A 16,260-nucleotide genomic window follows, 5' to 3' on the forward strand; every position below is an offset into this window, starting at 1 on the left:
TAGAGCTCTCCTAGAACATCCTGCTCACAGGGGCATAAGGGGAGGGGGACTCCACACAATTCAATGTTGTATTATCTGTAGCTGTGTCGAATTTGTCATAAATTGTCCACAGTCTATCTGAAGGTATGGTGTCTTTGGGGCTGACCAGCTGTCCTGAAATCAGTGATGTTAACATTGGTTCTGGCTGAACTGAGTGAAAGCAAAAGATGATGAGCAGCTGTTATGCTGGGCAGAGCCAATCAGAGTAGAACTATAGAAATGAGCTGTAATGATTCCATGGGTCCCTGACCAGGCTTCAGACTCTCCATTAGGTGAGTTCCCTGGATAATGGCATGCTCCTCTCCATCATTCCTGGAAGTGCTGTCCCCAGGAGTGCAATTCCCTTCAGCTGCAGACACTGACTGGCTATTCATTATTTGGAGGTGCTGATGAGGCAAGAATAACTAATACGTATGGTCAGGCAATCACTAAAGGGTGGTGTGACTTTCTGGAAGTACTTAATGTCAGCAGGAAGGAGATGAATTGCTCAGGATGCTGATGGTGCAAAGAACATAACTAGGAGTCAGGGTTTTTTGTTTTTTTTTTTGTTTTTTTCCCCCATAACAAAATCGAAGCTGTGGGATTGTATTGTGTGGGATGTCTAAAGTCCTATCTGGATGTAGCACTAATGCAGCTGGGAATAATCCTGTAGTGGCAGAGGATCATCTGATGAGACTCTTCCATCTTTAATGTCTCTTTCAGGAAAGGAGATTAAAGCATAGCTGTGGGTGTGAGAATTTGTAGTTCAGAGCACCTGTGTGTATTAGAGGCCCATAGGTGTTCTACGGATTAGCTAATCCTACACCAGCTTCTTCAGTGGTTTGGCAGAGTGTTATTTGGGGGTAGAGAGATTTTCTCTGTCCAAGTCCAGTTTGAACTGCAGACAATGGAGTACTGGAAGGGAAATCAAGACTATTGCCTGGAAGAAAAGGCAAACATCCAGTCTAAATGTGAATGCATTTACCTTACACGTTTCTACCATCTTCATTTTCTCTTTTGCTACTTAATCTTTACCAACAGTTTATTTTACGTTCAGACAAGAATTTTCAGTTTCTGCAAGTGTTTTCCTGTTCATGCCATGACTTCCTGTGACTGAAACTGACCTTACAAGTGTTGTTTTACCCCAAGGTGGACCAAAGCTACATATTTTGGGAGTGTCTGCATCTGGGGCTTTTAATCTGGTGGGGGCAACTACTGGCAAAAGACTTCTCCAGATACAGCACTGAGTCTTCCCAGTGGAAGCATGCAGAAGGAGAGTGCACGTTATAGAACACAGCTTTACTAATAGGGAGAGACTTCATGCTACTTGATCAAGTTTGCCCTACTATGTAATACACAAAAAGGCCTGAACTAAACATGACTCCAAACACATTGGAAACTTGTAGCACCAAACTCCGGTTTGGAGGCTCATTTCTGCTATCCGTGCTTTTATTTCTAAGAAGAGCTAAATAATCTTACCCAGAGATTAAATGCCTCCTGTGTCCACTGGGTGCCACTCGTACTCCAGCACCTGCAGTGGGGGACAAGACTTCTATTAGCAGCTTATCCTGATGCCAGTACTACTCGTGTATCTTTTTGTTTGTTTGTTGCAAGTGGGGTGCCCACACTCTCATTAGAAATCCTGCTTGGGATTGCACTGATACAACTGTCTGACTTGTGCGTGACAGCAGGACCCTATTTCCTGATTAAATACAAAAGAATGTGAACTTGTCCACTAGTGATCTATTAGAAACTGAGTAAATTCATCAAATATGATGACTTAGAGGAGAGAGCTTCCGGCTGGTCTGATGAAGTGAAGTAGCGAAGCGTGCTCTTATGACCAACCCTCTATTCAAAGGCACTGGAGTAAAACTGTTGAAGACTTTGAGACTGGAGATGGGCCTGAGGTTCTTAGTTTGAATCTGGTTACAAAGTTCATGACTGTTCAGATCCAGAGTTTATGCTTCTAATTAAAGCAGTGTGCACACTCATGGGAGGGAATGCGTTGACGTGTCTGATAGGCTGGAAAGTCTGCACTGCAGAACCGTTGTCTCTAGTCATTGCTGTGTCTGAAGTGTATTAGCGGGGTTCAGGTATTGGCTTATGATTGAGGCAGAACCTTTTCCAGTTGGGGATTGTTGCTGTCATTGGATAGTATCTCTGATCTCATCTGCTTTCCCCGCCCCCTTCCCCTCCCAAACTCACCCTCCACTAGGCAGGTAGCAAGGGCTGTGCATACAACAAAGTTGTTTGGAAGCAGACAGCTGCTTGTTAAGTCATGATGAAATAAAGCTGGATCATGCCAGCTGTTCCTACTGACTTTATGTACTACGCAGTGGTGCTCACTCTGCAGTTGACTATGTCTATGCAACTCTAACTTTGGTTGCATAGGTATAAAAGAGTAGACTTTGGCCTAAGGTGGTAATGAATATATAGCTTCCTGCTACCTCTTGTTGTAGGATCGTTCCTCTGCACTTCCAGATTGAGTATTGTAGATCATCTGCCTGAAGGGAAAGACCCAGCTTCCTGTGATACCATTCATTGCTGGCACTCCACTCCACTCTGAATTATCTGCTTGTGGGGAAGTAGACAAATGGGGGTAAAAGCAATACTGAATCTATTGCTGTGATGGAGCTGGAGTGAATTGGCTGCTTTTGTGGCTAGGTCCTATGACAAGTTTGTGTGCAGCCCATTTATCTCTCTGCCTCCTGGAGTCACCTTGAGAAATATCCACTTGGGGCTTGAATAGCCCTTAAGAAATGAAGACCTTAGTGTACAGCTGCTTTTTTTTGGCAGTTCACAAATGATCTGGTTTTTCTGTCACTTGAGCAATAAATATCTCGGACTTCAGCTCATTCTTCCTCTGTCATGCAGAAGAGGAATGAGTTTGTTGAAACAACAAATGTTCCTGGAGGAAAAGGGAATGTTCCTGAGCAACATAGATGGCCTAGCCCTAGGCAGTCCTTTAAATCTTGCACAAGCAGAGAAGGGTGGATGCTCTCCAACCACAATGCTGGAGAGAGCTTTGCATGCCTGAAAATAAAATCTGGACATTGCTCACAATGGTCTTTTGATTTAATGAGCATTAACTTGCATTCATTCAGCAATCTCTTGTTGTAAAGTGGTTCTTGGCTGGGACAATTATCATACGGTTACCGTACAGTTTTGTGTAACAATGTCCCTGACCTAATTGCTTGGACAAATAGGTAGTTAATAGAATCATAGGACTGGAAGGGACATCAAGAGGTCTTCTAGTTCAGTCTCCTACACCCAAGGTAGGACTAAGACAATTCCTGACATGTGTTTGTCTAACCTGCTCTTAAAAATCTCCAGTGATGGAGATTCCACAATGTCCCTGGGTAATTTATTCCAGCGCTTAACTATCCTGACAACTAAAGTTTTTAAGCACATTGCTGCTTGTGCTAAACTCAGAGGTTAAAGAGAACAATTTTTGTCCCTCCTCCTTGGAACAACCCTTTATTTACTTTGAAAACCATTATGTGTCTTCCCCCCCCAGTTTTCTCCAGACTAAACAAACCCAATTTTTTCGTATTCCCTCATCCTAGACCTTTAATCTTTTTTGTTGCTCTCCTCTGGAGTTTCTCCCATTTGTCCACCTCTTTCCTGAAATGTGGTGCCCAGAATTGGACAGAATATTCCAGTTGAGGCCTAATAGTGCAGAGTAGAGTGGAAGAATGACTTCTCATGTCTTGTTTACAACACTCCTGATGATACAACCCAAATGATTTTTTTGCAATAGTGTTACACTTCACACACATTTAGCTTGTGCTCCACTATGGCCCCAAGATCTTTCTGCAGTACTCCTTCCTAGGCAGTCATTTCCCATTTTGTATATGTGCAACTGATTATTCCTTCTTCAGTGGAGTATTTTGCATTTGTCCTTCTTGAATTTCATCCTGTTTTCTTCAGACCATTTGTCCAGATCACTTTGAATGTTAATCCTATCCTCCAAAGCACTTGCAGCCCCTCCCAGTTTGGTATCGTCCACAGCCTTTATAAGTGTACTCTCTCTATGCCATTATCTAAATCATTGATGAAGATATTGAATAGAGCTGTACTCAGAACTGCTCCCTGTGGGACCCCACTTGATATGCCCTTTCAGCTTGATTGTGAACCACTGATAACTACTTTCAACCAGTTTTGCACCCACATTATAGTAGCTCCATCTAGGTTGTATTTCCCTAGTTTGTTTATGAGAAGGACACGAGACAGTATCAAAAGCCTTACTAAAATCAAGGTAATAGTACATTCAAATTTATGTAGTCATTTGTGGTAATTGTTGGCCACTGCATGCCTCAAGGGAGAGGTTCAACTGGGTTCCTATTGCTTCTCTGCACTGGATTTAATTTGTATTCCTTGAGCCTATGGGAGCAGAGACCTGGAATGGCAGACGCTTGGTGTTGGATTGATCAACTCTGGCACTTCTGGGTTCCAGAGGAGTTCTGCCCAGTCCCCTTCAGGCAGAATGATTGGTGGGGAGGGGGGGACTCGGAGGTTATTTGAGTGTGGGGTTTTTTTGCGGCAGGAGGGGGAGGATGTTGGGCCATGGCTATTTCTGAGAAAAACAGAACTAGACAGTGGAAGACTCATATCCTTGAAATCCGAAAAAGATTTGTAAAATTTGTGGTGGCATCTTACACTGTAAAGTTTTTTCCTCTCAGAAGCTGTAAAATAAAATTGTTTTCTAATCAATTTTTCTGTCTTATATTTACCAAGCAATCTATAAAGCTTCTCTTCCTTCACCCTGGTTCCCTCTGCTCCCCAAAATCTTGAACTAAATACAGCTTCTCTTGCCTACTTCAATAGTGCAAAGCTTTTCCTTAGTACTGCACAATTACTAAAATGTATAGTTAGGCACTGAGTTGCTTCCAGTCACAATATAGTTTTACGGTCTTGTACTTTAAGTTGCTTGTGTTCCTTTTTAAAGAGTATCTCTTGTAGAGAGGAAGTCTTCTCTAGCCCCATCTCTCCCTTCCCCAAGAAGGGTAATTGGTTTTTGTATTCATATGGGAATGCATACATAGTCACCAATACCATTTGCTGCCTTTAATTCAGAGAAGGGAAATCTAAATAGAAGCCAAAATTATTTTTTAACTAGGTTTCCTTTCAATAAGTGGAGGTAGTAATGACGGGTGCACCCCTTTCAGCATGATTTATCAATGCAGTAGCTGATAATGTTACTCTTTGTCACTTTGTCTTTTATAATCCTAGAAACTAACACCGTCACTGTTCTGGTCCTGTAGACGTGACTTTTTTCTCATACCTTTTGAATTTGTACTTTTCAATGTCTATCTCTTGGAAGGTGTCCACCTTCATGCAGGTGTAGGGGAGCTGTGGATTTTGTGAATCATTCCTGATCCCCTGCTACTCAATTTCAACAACACTCCCTCTCCAGGCTGAAAAGAGGTCCACGTAGCCTATCGCTTCTATCCAATAACATTTCCAGTGTGACCTTTCTGAAGCCAACAGACTCATCAGAATACCTCAGATCCACACTCTGAGGTGCGGGGAGGAACAGCTGGGCTGTGGCACTGTAGTGTTTCAAGCTTTCTGGTTCATGTAGCTCTGTTCATGCTGTTTGTTCTGGCTCTAACACACAAGCTGCATCCCTAGCATTCGCTTGTGGGTTGGAGCCGAAGATGGTACCTAAATGGCTGGGCAAACACATCCCTGACCGAGAGCTCTGAAAAATCTCTCCCAGCCTTTACCTGGCTCTGCCCCGTTTATACAATCTTTGATTGCCAGTGAGACCCTATGCATGTGGCAGTGGCTATAGAGTCTGTAAGCGCATATCTGCTCCAGGTGCAGGAGAACTTTTTGTTTAGCTGAACTATGGTGAAGGCTTATATCCTCTGTAGGGCAGATGGGACAGCCCCAACCTTCTCCCATGTTAGCTTTGCACCAGTCTCTGTGCTGACTGCACAGCAGCTACTTGTGATTTACACAAGTGTAGCTAAGAAGAATAAGGTCCATATGCTAATGAGTCCTGACATTACAGCCACTAGAGGGCAGCATATTACACACATACAGGGACATCATGGTTGGATTGCATCAACTTTACTGCAGCTCTGTTGGCACCAAGTGGTTGCAAAGCAGCTATGGTGTAAGGTTCGGGTAGGCAGCCTATGGCACGCGTGCCAGAGGCGGCACGTGAGCTGATTTTCAGTGGCACTCACACTGCCTGGGTCCTGGCCACCAATCCGGGGGGCTCTGAATTTTAATTTAATTTTAAATGAAGCTTCTTAAACATTTTAAAACCTTTATTTACTTTACAAACAACAATAGTTTAGTTATATATTATAGACGTATAGAAAGAGATCTTCTAAAAACGTTAACATGTATTACTGTCACACAAAACCTTAAAGTAGAGTGAATAAATGAAGACTTGGCACACCACTTCTGAAAGGTTGCCGACCCCTGGTGTAAGGAATCTCCCTGGCAGGTGCAGAGCTAGCATCCCTAGTGAATGGTGGCTCTTGGACTGCTCTAACCTTCAATAGGTGCCAAAAAAACACACCCTTGCTAGGCTGGGGTTTGGTACAGGATGAAATGCACACACCACCCTTCTCCGCTGATGCATACGCATGTTGCACATCACACTGTCCATATGCACAGTTTGGTATGACGTGGTCTAAGCACTACTGAATTTAAGGTGCATCTTGAAAGTGAATTGGCATGCTCGTGGGCAAGCATCCGATCATCAAGTCCTGGCTGGGAGCGCAGGACTTACATGGGTACAGAGACAGGGAGAATGACAATTTCCTGGATGAACCTTATTGAATTAAGTTATACCCTATTGAATTAGGTTTAATACCTTTTGAAGGCCATTGTATTCCGCATGAACTTGTGTATGTGTTGTTGTGGAACTGTATGTATCTTCTCCAGCAGGAGGGGGATGCTACTGTATTTTCTCTGTTACCAGCCCTTTGAAGCCACCTCTTGGAGAGGCTCATGTAGACTAGTTCACACTGGATTTCCCATGGACCAATGGACAAAGAAAAGGTTTTTTTTTTTTTTTAAAACTGTCTCAGTGCGTTCTTCCTGATCCAGCAAATGGAGAGGATCAGTGAGCCACAGAGGGCTCCAATCCTTTGGGAACGGTTGGCAGGACTGGGCCTACTGAAGCCCCATAAGACTGGGTGCTTGTTCTGAGCTAAAGCTGTGATGAACTTGTAACTACAAGGAATCCCCTTGGGTGAAGATTTGGGGGAGTTTTTCTGCCAGAATCCAGGTAGGCTTTGGGGTGAACTCTCATAAGCTTATTCGCATGCATGTAGGTTGTTTTATTGTTTTTAGTGTGTGTTTTCTCTGTAGTGCTTTTACTTTAAGAATACAGTAGGCTTTCATGGAAAGTGCTGCGTGGTGTCTTGTAATTGTAGCTGTTAATCGTCTCTGAAGAGAAATCAAGCCCGTGTGCTTGGGCAGTGTGTCTCTGCTGGAAATAACACAGTGAAGGCAGGAAACTGGGCAGCCTGGAAATACCCTGGTGAGAATGGAGTGGCTGTGAAGGTGGAAGCCTGAGGGTGGTGCTCTTGCTGGCCCATTGAGGGAAACAAAGGTGCAGCTGCCCTGAACTGTAATAGCCTTTTTTTCCCCAAAGAGCTTAGTGCAGGAGTTCTTCTATTGGATCAATCTTGGTGCCGTCCTTCAGAGCAGCAAGGGCAAGGCCTGCAAGAAAGGATCCACCGCTATCAGCCTACAGGAGAAGCTGTGTGATGGCTTTGCCAGCATGCAGGTGGCTGGGCACTGCACTGGTAAGAGAACTGTAACTAAAGACACTCCAATAAGTGAGAGAGATGAGTTGAGTTAAAAGCCAATCGTGTTGCCTTTCTATTCCTTTTATTCCTTGTCTGCTCTCCTGGCAGTGCTGGGATCAAGGTACTATAGTATTGCGTACCCTCCCCCTCGAGGCATAATTTTGCTCTGCCAGCCTCCTGGGACCAGACATCTCCCTGACCTGCTTTTCACTCCCTACTCTTGTGCAGGGTGAGGAGCTAGCTCTGAGCAGGCAACTACACCCATTCTTGTACTGCTAGTCCCCTGCTTGGAGGGATAGCTGCATTCTGGCCCCACCCCTCCAAAGAGACATCTTTCAAATAGGGATCAAATTCCACACCCATGTATTAGAGGTACTTTCAGCCCAGAGTTGTAGGTGCTGTAACTGACACATCAGATCTGCTCTCCCGAGGCTGGACACCGTGGTACTTTTATTGTAGCACAGAGAACTGGGCTCATGGATACTCCTGTATGTCCTTCTTTGCTGTGTTTTCCAGATCTATTTTAAGCTGTGTCTTATCTTGATGACTAAATGACACTAATGGTGCCATATACTGGGTACGCCAAAGTCACCCTCTCTCAAAGTCACGCCAATAGTGCCTTGCTTATGCGAGATTCCTCTGCTCTCTCAGGTGCCCCTATGTTAATAATAGCACTTCTCAGTCCTTTATAAAAGGCTTTTCAGTTGTAGATGCCAGCGTTGTGCAAAGCCCTGTTCTAACAGACTTGTGTGTAAAGGGATGCGGTGGCTTGCCTGAGTTCTCACAGCAAGGCCAGGGCAGAGCCAGAACTCAGGTCTCCTTGCTCTGTTCACCATACTGCTTCCTTGTAGACAAAAAGTGTGTGGGATTGGCCTTGAGGGCACCACTGGAGTGGCAGAGGGCATCTGACCAGGCCTAAGTGAGCTGGTACTGACAGAGATAAAAGGCTATATTTTTACAAACCCACATCAGCTTCCTCCTTGCATCTCTTTTTTGTTGCTGAAAATGCAAACAGTTCATTAGTTCCTCTCAGTAGGGCTGACTCTGTCAGGGCTAAAGGAAGCTGCACTCTGGCTGGCGTGACATGAACTCTGCTGAAGGAGAAACACTTAGCTAAATTCAATGCAACACAGGTTTGGGAAATCTCTGTAATTACAGGAGAAGCCAGGTAGTATTTCCTCTGTTAATTATTTTGCATGTCCTTGTTCTCCAAAGAAGATGAATAGCTTCACTCCTGGCAAAGAACCATCGGCACTTCATGCAGAACTTTGAACACTGTATTGTTCAGAGACAATGACATTTTCTTTTCGTCTCTTTTCCTTAGTTTTTAATTGCTAAGAATATTTGCATGAAAATAGGCTCTTTGTTTCTTGAATCCATCTGCTCCTGCTGTTTATTTCCCACCTGAAATCAGAATCCATTCTTGTTGCATCACAAGCAATTTCTCCTACAGCTATTAGTAAAGCCAGGAGGAGGAACTAGAATAACTTCAGGAACAGATTAAGTATCAGAGCCACTGAATTTATTAATAAGCATACGCCACTTATGTAAACACAAGTCTGCATAAACATGTTTGCTTCACTTTTGGTCAAATTAGCACGCGCGCGCATACACGCACCCTTGTATCATATACATAGTTCCATAAATACATCTTGGTGCACACATAACTGGTCATTATTTATTACTCGTAGTGGTCTAGTTGGACATGCTCTTTACAGACACTCAGGTAGCTGTGGTCCTTGCTCTGAAATGCAATCATGGGGGCAGATGCGAACAAAGGAAGAGGCACATAAAATGGAGCAGGTGCAATCCTAATTGACCGTGAGCCCAATGTGTGTTAAGGAGCTACTGGAAGGATGAGACGAGGGAGATGAGTGTCAGAGGAAGAGCGGAAGTAAAGGCATAATGCTGGAGTGGAAGGAAGCATTCAGGAGAGGAGGGCATAGAGTACATGCAGTAGGTGAAGACAAGGATTGATGAGAAGGCAGGTGGGAGCTTTAAACTGATGCAATAAAGCCTTCCTCTACATTGCCTTGCATTGTGTGTGTGATTGTTTTCATCTGTGCAAAGTGGGCATAAAATATGCAATCAGCCTGGTCGCGTTCTCACCTTGGTGAGGGGTGGGACTGCGTAGGGGGCGAGGTAGTGGAGAATCAGGGCCATGAATATGAGGCTGAAGAGGCGAGGACACCTGAAGGAGGCAAAGAGAAGCAGTTGATTTTTAGCTGTGGCATTTTGGGTAGACTGGAGCTAAGAGAGAGAATGGGGCCATGCACCAACCATCTCCACCCATAGAGATGGTCCCATGTTTCTGTTCAGAGAGCAGCATAAGATCACACACTGCTTTACAAACTCCTAGATGGACAAGGTTCCTATGCTTATTTACTCTAGGCCCAGATCCACTAAAGGTACGTAGGTGTCTAAACCCCATACTTTGGCTCCTCTGCAATCTGCAAAACTCCTGCTGATCCCTGTAGGTATTTAAACTCAGTCGGCACTTAAATTTTCAGTAAAAGTTCCCTGGATACCTATGTTCCTGCCCTGGGCATGCACGCTGCTGCTTGATGTCTGGATGCCTCTCTCCTTCATAAGTGGCAGAACAATTCACAAAGCTGGAGGAAAATAGACATTCTGCCATGTGCATGCAGGGCCTGATGTGGCAGGAGTGGCAGGAGTACTCAGAGGCTGCCTATCAGATCAGTCCTATTCAAACTCGAACCTGAGGAGGTGCTGGTGCTCAGCACTGTATAACTCCTCTTGTAATGGTTTTAGATCACTCATCTGGGATGTGGGAGACCCAGGTTAAATTCCCACCTCTCAGGAGAGTGCTCTAACAGCTGAGCTAATGGGATATTCTGATGTGAGGTGTTCTCCTGTTGAAGCTGTTCCACTGTGAGTCAACAGGATAGAGTGTGATTGGAGCAAGGGGACTGGATGCAGGGTCTCCCGCATAGTGCTCTAACCACTGGACTACAGAGTCATTCTCACTCTCTCTCTGGCTCAGTGACTGTTCCACTGTGGTGAAATATTTAAATAGTCATTGGGCCAGAGAGAGAGAGACTGTGAGAATGACTCTACACCCAGTGGTTAGAGTACCCTCTGAGGAGGTGGGAGACCCTGGGTCCAGTCCCCCTGTTCCAGACGTTTTCACTGCTCAGAGTTGGAGCCCACCCGTAGTGCCTCATTTTCCAGAGGTACTGAACACCTGCAACATCCCTTGAGCTCAGCTGGAACTACAGGCACTCAGCACTCCTGCAAATCTCCCTAGTCTAAATTGGATGTTTATGCTACACAGGACAGTGGTGCAGGTGAGGGAACAACTAGTAGGAGCACTGGAAAGGCTTACAAAAGTAGTGGTTTCTAGGGAGGGGTTGGACGACGAGAGCGTGTGTTGCTCTCTGCTTGAGCATGCTAGAAGTTTGGGAATAAAGAGGTTTATCCTTATCGCACAGTGTATCTGGGCATCACATTTGGGAATCTTGTTTTCTCTTTTTAAAGAAACAGTCAAGATGTTCAAGGCCTCAGTTTGGCTTTCACTTAGCTATGAGCCACCAGTCTCTTAAAAGCAGATGAGTATTTTTGTTTCTAAAAGTTAGAAGTTTTAGGGCTTATTCTTCATGGGGAAATAATCCAGAATAGCTATTGTGAAATAGCTATTCCATTCTAGGTCCACATGTAGTCACTCTTATTCTGCACTGAGTGCCTTTAAGGGGGTTGCTTAAAAGTTTGAAGATAAACCATATAATTGCTCTACAGTGCCCCTTTAAATAAAATAAATGGGTAGTAATAATATTGCAAGTTTACAGCATTTAGCACCTCTGCACCACTTTTCATTTCCAGCATTTTATATGAAACCCCTCAAACAGTACGAGCCTCCTTTTTGAACTGACTGAGACCTGGAGATGGCATAAGGTTAGGCACCTAGGCCAAGCTCACCCAGTAACCTTGGTTATGAGTTTAATAGTGTGAATCTGACATTCTTCATACCGTTTTGTGAGGCTGGGAGCATGAGAGTAAATATCCAAGGTTTGAATATATAAAGGTCCAGCACGGACTAAGTGCTAATAAGTGAGACCTACCCATGTAAGCAAAGTATATAGAGCATCAATTACTGTTGTTGCTGCCTAGGGGCAGAGCTAGAAGGACTGATTACTTCATTTCAGGAATGGGAAGCTCAGCTTAGTATTTGACTACTGCATTGAAATAAGAATGAGTTGCCAGGGAAACAAGAGCTGAACCTACCACTTTGAGCAATCTGCAGTGACTGCATGAAATCACGCCATGCCACTCAGAAAAATGAACAGTAGATTGTTATATGGGTCTGTGTGCAGTGTTAAGTTTGCATTGCATTTCTACAGAGCTGTTTTCGTCCATTCTAGCCTGTCAGAGCCAGTTTCCTGGTCCGGTCTCACCCCAAGGATCTGACACAGACTTTCCCTCTTGTTGCTATAAAATCCTGTATCCCTTCTCCTTGCACCTTCCCTGATTTATTTACTCGATGGGATTCACTGCGCTGCCAACTTTGCTTTGTGTTTTTCTTATATTCATGAGTTGTATTGCAGCTGTCGTATCCTTATGCAGCAGGAGGAAGGAGATGGAATTAGATTCAGATCAGAGAGAGACTGCCAATAGTCTGTGCTTGTCAGGGCACTGTTTTAATTTGAGTTAGTTTTCTGCTCATTAGTGGGGCTGTTATTTTATCTGATATTTGTATGGCCTCCTGTGATAGGTATCTAACCACCCTACAGCAAAACCCCTCGTGAAAGTGAAAGGCTGATAATATCAGCTCAGGTAGGTGTTGTGCAAGCTAGACTGGCTCAAGAATTGCTAGACTGGCTCAGACCTAAGGTCCACATAGTCCAGTATCCTGTTTTTAATGGCAGCTAGTACCAGATGTTGAAGGGGGGGGGTAATAAGAAACCCCGTAATAGGCAGATGTGGACTAATCTGCCCCACATGAAAGTCTCATCCTAATATCGTTTTTAGCCCTGAAGCATGAGGTTTTATATTGCTTCCAAAACTCTTTTGTTAGCATCTTTATAACTAGACGTTCCTGTTATCCATCTAAGCATCCACTTCCTTTTTGAATTTTGCTAAATTCTTAGTCTCAATGTCACCCTGTGGCACTAAGTTCCACAGTCTAATTACATGCAGGTGGAAAAAAATATTTCCTTTTATGAGTTTTGAATTTTCAGCCTTTTCAATTTCACTGATTGTCCCCTTGGCCTTGTGTTGAGACTTTTTCCCATCTGTGCCAGTGCATTTCTGTCATGACCTGCTTGGACCTCTCTTGAGCAGAAGCTGCCAATTGTGTGTGGTTTATGAAGGGCAGAAATGAAGAGTGGGATGTGAATCAAAACTGGATATTATTTTTCAGTGGTGCCCAAATGTAGGATTTTCTCCTGGGTCTCCGGTGCTGAAACACTAATACACTAAGTATGTAATACTCTACCATATGGGTCAATGGGACTTGTGCCATTGATTTAAATGGGAGTGGGAATAGGCCCTAAATCAGTGAATTTGAATGTTACTACCCAGTGGCAACAGCTCTGATGCAAAATGCACAAGTCTGATCCCAAATCACCATCCATGTGCTCAAGACAAATGCCTCAGTGCCAGGGACTGCCAGCCCAGATGACCATATTTCATTTTTTGTGTTGTTTTTTCAGTAGCTATAGGAAACTAGCCAGAAAAGTTCCAGTAAATCAGCTGCTAAGTCAGTAACAGGGACTGGGAAATAGGACCTGAGTCTCAGCTGTTACTGAGAAGAGCTATGTCTAGCTTCTCTGGCTTTCTCTTGGCTGGTTTGGTGCGAGGCTGTCGAGCAGCACCGGAGGGCTTGGGTTCATGTCAGCTGGATAGACACAGTAGAATCTGACAGGTTGTCAGTGCTCCAGGGACAGAGAAGCTGTTACTAGCTGACTTTCCTATCTTGCTGCTGGTTTTCTCTTTTCTAGGGAGCATATTTACTAGTCTGTATGCAGCTGCAAGCTGGCAGGACGTGGCTGCACTCTCACTAGCATATCATGCACCGATTACCACAAGCCTGGCTGATCTCATGTGGCATCATCCAGGTGCTGGCAGTACGACACCACACTACATTAGTGTGGCTAATGATACGGTACTTTTTAGGAGAGTTCTCCCTATGGTTGCAAAACCACAGTATATTTTTGTAGCTAACGATCCTTTTGGCAATGGAATAGCCTGGGAAAGCAGAACCATTCCTCCCAGGCGGGCATGGCAATGCCTTTTGAGTGTGAGATTTCTGGAAAAAAAGGAAGTGCAGAGAGGTGGGATTTGTTGTCTTTATTTCATGCGGGCTGATGACTGCTGCCACAGGTAGGGTTGTGTCTTGCTAAACCAGGTTCATTTGTTTAGCTGCACTTTAAAAGGAATTTCCCCAAATAAGCTTCAATGTGTCTGTGTAAAAATACCCTAACTTGCCCTCCTGACACTTACTGGGAGCAAGGCTGGGAGAGGAACAAGCTCTTCCACTCAGAGGCTGCAACGCCTTGACTACACAAGGCTGCAGATAGGGGAAAGAAGAGGTACTCACTTATTTAAAGGCATTTATTAACTTACAGGAATATGCCCCATACTCAACATGGAGTGAGGCCTGACTGCTCAAAATGGGAGGCGTTTGCATTACTTTGGCACATAAGAATTACTCTACCAGGTCAGACCAGTAGCCCATCTAGCCAAGTGTCCAATTTTTTACAATGGCCAGCACCCGTGCTTCAGAGGAAGGTGGAATTCCCCATAGTAGAATAACTCGCTGTCACATTCTGGAGTGCAATCCAGACCAGTGAAAAGTTACGTCACCTCTTACCCGTAACTCTGAAATGCTTTAAAAGCTTTGCTACATTAGCTCTTTACCTGGGACACTCACAGTTAGCAACAAGCATGTACCCTGTCTACATATTGAGCAGCCCTGGGCCAATGCTTTGAATGTTGAAGCCTGCCTGCAATACCACTCATCACCACCAGCCTTGGCTAACAACTGGTAAGGTGACTCCAAACTCTCCACAGCCCTGAATTTCTCCCAAAATGTGAGTTCTGAAATGTCCAGCCCTGTCCTGGAACAATCAGAAGAACGTTAAGGGTCATTAAGAGACAAAAGCACATTGCAGCTTATTAAGTGGGGTAAATACACCCTTCTCTTCAAACGCAACTCTGTTTGTTTATAGTAAAAATAAAACAAATTTATTAACAATAGGACATAGCTTAAGTGATGCCATGTAAAAGGAATGTAAGCAGAGATGGTTACACACAAATAGAAGTGAAAACGCACATCTGAAAATCTAAAACTTAACCTAGCAAGGTACAGGCTTTGTTCAACATGGTTTCTCTCACCAATCATTCTTCTTCCCAGCCATGGCTGATTTTTCCTTCAGTCAGAACCTTCCACAGAAGTACAAGGGCTTCCCTTGTCTTCCAATGTGAAAGATCTTTCTCCTTGCCTAAGCAGATTTCTTGCTTATATTCAGTTCCCAGAGACTTCAATGCACCTGCTCCCCGCTTTGGTTGAAGAAACCATCTTTCTCAGCTTGCAAGAGCTCTGGCCCCTTATGTCTGTCTAGTGATGAATGCCGAAGTAAATTCCAGCATATATCCATAACTCTTAATACACATCATATACATATCATGCAAGAATATTAATGATTGGTGAGTTATTAGTTTCCAGTGATAATTACACGCCGCCTATTAGATACAGATTGTGATATCAGTGAATTGGGGTAGACCGAACACGTCAGGCCAGCTGAAACGCATTATCTGATTACCAGTGAGCCCCTTGCTCTCTGGCACTGGGATGATCTTAGGGTCATACCTGGCCAAAGGGGAAATAACAAAGTACAAGTAAACCTTGTAGGTTAGTGAATGCTTTTGATTGGCTGCCCCTCTCTTGGCCTCTATTTGCCACTCTTAAAACCGTTGCAAATGGTTCTCCATTGCTCTTGGACCCACAGTACAGTAACTCCTCACTTAACGTCGTTCCAGGTAACGGTGGTTCATTGTTATGTTGCTGAGCTATTAGAGAACATACTAATTTAAAGTTGCACAATGTTTGCTTATAATGTTGTTTGGCTGTAGAGACTTGGAACCAGGGTGGGCTGGCAGCTCCCCGTCAGCTCTCCTCCATGCTCCTGAGCACCTCCTGCCCACCGGCAGCCCCACGGATCAGCAACTCTCCCCCCCTCCCCATGCCTCCTGCCTGCAGCAATCCAATCCACTCCCCTCCCACACCTGTTGTGCAGTGTTCAGGAGGCTGTGGGGGGAGAGGGGAGGAGCAAGGATGTGGTGTGCTCGGGGGGGGGGGGGAGGGAGAAGAGCAGGGGTGGAAGCGGTGCAGTGGGCGTGGGGGTGGGCCTGGGGCAGAGCACCCCCTGGCACTTCGGAAAGAACAGCAAGAGGAGCAGCCAGACGATCCACCCTCTGACTCCACCACCTCAACCAAGTTCCACAA

General features: G+C 44.6%; 1 protein-coding gene across 1 annotated transcript in view; it reads left to right on the forward strand.

The window, feature by feature from the left end:
- TYSND1 (trypsin like peroxisomal matrix peptidase 1) overlaps positions 1–16,260 on the forward strand; it is a 34,066-nt gene that overhangs the window by 8,925 nt on the left and 8,881 nt on the right. The gene's annotated exons all lie outside the window — the stretch shown is intronic.

The sequence above is a fragment of the Chelonia mydas genome, chromosome 7 (assembly GCF_015237465.2).
Source record: "Chelonia mydas isolate rCheMyd1 chromosome 7, rCheMyd1.pri.v2, whole genome shotgun sequence".
Lineage (NCBI taxonomy): Eukaryota > Metazoa > Chordata > Testudines > Cheloniidae > Chelonia > Chelonia mydas.